Source organism: Schistocerca serialis, unplaced genomic scaffold (assembly GCF_023864345.2).
Source record: "Schistocerca serialis cubense isolate TAMUIC-IGC-003099 unplaced genomic scaffold, iqSchSeri2.2 HiC_scaffold_295, whole genome shotgun sequence".
Classification (NCBI taxonomy): Eukaryota; Metazoa; Arthropoda; class Insecta; order Orthoptera; family Acrididae; genus Schistocerca; species Schistocerca serialis.
This window is the reverse complement of record NW_026047863.1, coordinates 155,001-160,000: the sequence shown is the minus strand read 5'-3', so window position 1 is coordinate 160,000 and position 5,000 is coordinate 155,001. Positions and strand designations below refer to the sequence as shown.

The following is a 5,000-nucleotide window of genomic DNA, read 5'->3' as shown; positions in this document are numbered from 1 at the left end:
ATCTCGGAACAGTAACGACAGTCGGAGCCTCCTGGCGTTGCACTCGCAGTCGCAAAAAACGCTGGGCAAATATATTTCTCGGAAGAGTAACGACAGTCCGAGCCTCCTGCGTGGGAAGAGTCTTTCTAGGCCCTGACCCACGGGAAGGGTTTAGCTTCCCCCATCCCGGACATTTGAAGTCGTCACACTACCGGTATTGACTAATAGACTGATTGCTGATAATCACTAGCCATACACTGGGGGAAACGGCCGACAGGGGCAGCAACATAGTGGAGCCGCAGTGTCACTAATGTACAGAGATAGAACAGTTTCGACTGGAACCAGAGTAACCGTATACACGGCACTGATTAGTAATAAATGCAGAGCCATCAGAATACAGATAATATATACAACCGTCCCTATACATGCTGAAAGACTCTGCACACAATGAGAACCACACGTCAGCCAGACACTATCACACACTACTCTCTGCCTCTAACAGGCACACACACAATATCTAACCACCAGCATGGAAGAACATCCGGTGCATCCTCTCCGCCACATTACACAATCCACACTATCATAACCAGACCGGGAGGTCCACCCAGAAAACAGAATATCCCACCCTTCCGACATCCGCCATTGCTCAGTTAAGCCACGAACACCCACACATGTCCTACACAGGGGTGCACCCAACATCACAATACTGCCTCCTGTCACAGTACACAAACAATGGCAGGAATGAAAGACACACATCTGCCATAACCTTGGAATCGGAGCGCCGCCTGTCATGAGCCACAAGTGCATCCTGACGTGACAAATCGGATGATCCCGCAGGCATGCACTTACGATAATCACTATCAACGAACCTGCCGCCCCCCCCCCCCAATACACCTTTCCCTACAACAATGTGTACCTTAACCTAAGCGATATTGTACCTTAACCTCAGCTATATCGTACCTTAACCTAACCTACATTGCGCCTTAACCTAACCTACGTTGTGCCTTAACCTAACCTACGTTGTGCCTTAACCTAACGTATGTTGTGCCTTAACCTAACCTATGTTGTGCCTTAACCTAACCTATGTTGTGCCTTAACCTAACCTATGTTGTGCCTTAACCTAACCCATGTTGTGCCTTAACCTAACCCATGTTGTGCCTTAACCTAACCCATGTTGTGCCTTAACCTAACCCATGTTGTGCCTTAACCTAACCCATGTTGTGCCTTAACCTAACCCATGTTGTGCCTTAACCTAACCCATGTTGTGCCTTAACCTAACCCATATTGTACCTTAACCTAACCCATGTTGTGCCTTAACCTAACCCATGTTGTGCCTTAACCTAACCCATGTTGTGCCTTAACCTAACCCATGTTGTGCCTTAACCTAACCCATGTTGTGCCTTAACCTAACCCATGTTGTGCCTTAACCTAACCCATGTTGTGCCTTAACCTAACCCATGTTGTGCCTTAACCTAACCCATGTTGTGCCTTAACCTAACCCATGTTGTGCCTTAACCTAACCCATATTGTACCTTAACCTAACCCATATTGTACCTTAACCTAACCCATATTGTACCTTAACCTAACCCATATTGTACCTTAACCTAACCCATATTGTACCTTAACCTAACCCATATTGTACCTTAACCTAACCCATATTGTACCTTAACCTAACCCATATTGTACCTTAACCTAACCCATATTGTACCTTAACCTAACCCATGTTGTGCCTTAACCTAACCCATGTTGTGCCTTAACCTAACCCATATTGTGCCTTAACCTAACCCATATTGTACCTTAACCTAACCCATATTGTACCTTAACCTAACCCATATTGTACCTTAACCTAACCCATATTGTACCTTAACCTAACCCATATTGTACCTTAACCTAACCCATATTGTGCCTTAACCTAACCCATATTGTGCCTCAACCTAACCCAATTTGTGCCTCAACCTAACCCATATTGTGCCTCAACCTAACCCATATTGTGCCTCAACCTAACCCATATTGTGCCTCAACCTAACCCATATTGTGCCTCAACCTAACCCATATTGTGCCTCAACGTAACCTAATTTGTGCCTCAACGTAACCTAATTTGTGCCTCAACGTAACCTAATTTGTGCCTCAACGTAACCTAATTTGTGCCTCAACGTAACCTAATTTGTGCTTCAACGTAACCTAAATTGTGCTTCAACGTAACCTAAATTGTGCTTCAACGTAACCTAAATTGTGCTTCAACGTAACCTAAATTGTGCTTCAACGTAACCTAAATTGTGCTTTAACGTAACCTAAATTGTGCTTTAACGTAACCCATGTTGTGCTTTAACGTAACCCATGTTGTGCTTTAACGTAACCCATGTTGTGCTTTAACGTAACCCATGTTGTGCCTTAACCTAACCTATATTGCGCCTTAACCTGCTCTGTAATTGTTATGCAACTCGTTAAATTAGTGTAGTGTTGCCTAACCGCAACCCTCGCAATATAGTTCGCTATTCGCACTGCCCGGTCCCCTGTGTATCGCGTCATGTTAAACACCTTGCAGGTGTTGCTGACTTTCCACATGCTCCTGCTATACACTGTAATGTGGATAGCAGCAGGACGTACATGCCCCCCCCCCCCCCCTTCCCCCCTGCCTTCGCAAGCTGGTCGTTGAGAAGTTTGCATGTTCAATGCCCTTCGCATGCCGACGTACTCAGCCTACGTTGTGGTACGGCCTGTCACCTGTCCGCCGATGTACGCAAAACCCACAAACTGTACTGCACATTGGTCCGTATGTACTGAATGATACATCGTGGCACATGTGTGACCGTACGACGACTGCGCCTAGCAACGGCAGACCATACAGTCCAAATATTGTGCACGCAGCTACGTGTCGTCTCCCTATAAGAGCTGGATTGCAGTGTGGTACGCCATTCAGACGTGTGGGAGGAACGGACGCCCTCGATGGCGATCAGCATGAGCAGTCTGTTGATGTAGTGGAGCGTGTATTCGGACGTAGTCGTCTCTTCTCACACACCGTGATAGCATGTTGCACCGCGTTCCACATCTGCGACATCCTGCAGAGGCCGGCTGACAGTCGTTCGCGCAATGGACACCGCATACGTACGGGGGCTACCTTCCACGTGTTCTCGAGGCGTGCACATGTTGTTGCGTCTATGTGGGCAGACGTAGTGTGTTGTGACACCTGACACAGGCATGCAATACTCGTTGCAAATGGCGATGGACGTCTACGTTTGCTGGTGACGTTACGCAAATGAACAACAGGTAACCCGTTGTGGTGCGGTTGTTCTCGCTAGAGGTGAATCAGTGTTGGCGACGATCGGTCGAGCTATTAACTGGTTGTTTCAGGGATACCCACCATGCCCACGAACGTGAAAGGGGATCTGGGTGTGAGGCGATACGCGGCGGTGGCTGGGTGAGACTGTCCCCGGCCGGTGAGGGGGGGCCGCCCGGCGTGCTGGCAGCGCGGTGCGTGGGCGCACGCGCTACAGCCGGCTGGTGGGGGCGGCCAGTGGCAGGCGCGCCGGCCGACGGACGCGGCAGGCGGCGCAGCTGCGCGCCGGGGCCCCCTGCTCGCGGCGCCTTGCGGCCAAAGTAGGTCCTCGCGGGCCCGGTGCGAAGCGCGGTGGCCATCTGCAGTGTGCTGGTCCGATTGAGGACTGTGTGCGCTGAGGATGCGCCGCCGCCCGGCGCTCGGCGCCGCGACGCCGTCTGCTGCTCGGTCGCCCCAGCGGTTCTCGCAGGTGGTTTGTATCGCAGCTGTGCGGACGTGTTGGCGCGTGCGCTGTGCTGGGAGAGTTCGCTTCGGCACCCAAGTGGGGCTTTTGTCCTTCTGTGGCGCTGGCGTTGGAGCTGCCGGTCACCGTAGGTGGCGCGTGTTGTCTCCCGCCGGCAATGCCACGACAGCACGCTCCCGGGCCTCTGTCGGCAGCGGCAAGCTCAGTTGGGAGCACGGGTGGTCGCACCTAAAGCGTCTACTCGCCTAACTCCGGGCGATTGCGCCTCTCTCGAACCCGACCAAGTACTTAGGACGGCGCTGCGCGCCGCCGGGACCTGAGAGGGTTTCGAGGTGTGTTGTGCAGGGGAGCTCAGCCTCCTCCTGTTTGCAGAATAATTGAGCGGACGCTTGCGTGTTCGCGCGGGCCCCCGGGACACACTCCCGGGCGGCCGGCTGCTCAGCTCTAGTTGACGCAGCTCCCTGGTTGATCCTGCCAGTAGTCATATGCTTGTCTCAAAGATTAAGCCATGCATGTCTCAGTACAAGCCGCATTAAGGTGAAACCGCGAATGGCTCATTAAATCAGTTATGGTTCCTTAGATCGTACCCACGTTACTTGGATAACTGTGGTAATTCTAGAGCTAATACATGCAAACAGAGTCCCGACCAGAGATGGAAGGGACGCTTTTATTAGATCAAAACCAATCGGTCGGCTCGTCCGGTCCGTTTGCCTTGGTGACTCTGAATAACTTTGGACTGATCGCACGGTCCTCGTACCGGCGACGCATCTTTCAAATGTCTGCCTTATCAACTGTCGATGGTAGGTTCTGCGCCTACCATGGTTGTAACGGGTAACGGGGAATCAGGGTTCGATTCCGGAGAGGGAGCCTGAGAAACGGCTACCACATCCAAGGAAGGCAGCAGGCGCGCAAATTACCCACTCCCGGCACGGGGAGGTAGTGACGAAAAATAACGATACGGGACTCATCCGAGGCCCCGTAATCGGAATGAGTACACTTTAAATCCTTTAACGAGTATCTATTGGAGGGCAAGTCTGGTGCCAGCAGCCGCGGTAATTCCAGCTCCAATAGCGTATATTAAAGTTGTTGCGGTTAAAAAGCTCGTAGTTGGATTTGTGTCCCACGCTGTTGGTTCACCGCCCGTCGGTGTTTAACTGGCATGTATCGTGGGACGTCCTGCCGGTGGGGCGAGCCGAAGGCGTGCGACCGCCTCGTGCGTGCTCGTGCGTCCCGAGGCGGACCCCGTTGAAATCCTACCAGGGTGCTCTTTATTGAGTGTCT

General features: G+C 51.7%; 1 non-coding gene across 1 annotated transcript in view; it reads left to right on the top strand.

Moving 5' to 3' along the window:
- Positions 1-4,177: 4,177 nt before the first annotated feature.
- The window catches only part of LOC126444668 (small subunit ribosomal RNA), a 1,909-nt gene continuing 1,086 nt past the window's right edge, over positions 4,178-5,000 (top strand). Inside the window, exon 1 of the ribosomal RNA XR_007582676.1 lies at positions 4,178-5,000. This exon is cut by the window's right edge and continues 1,086 nt beyond it. This is a non-coding gene — a ribosomal RNA (small subunit ribosomal RNA).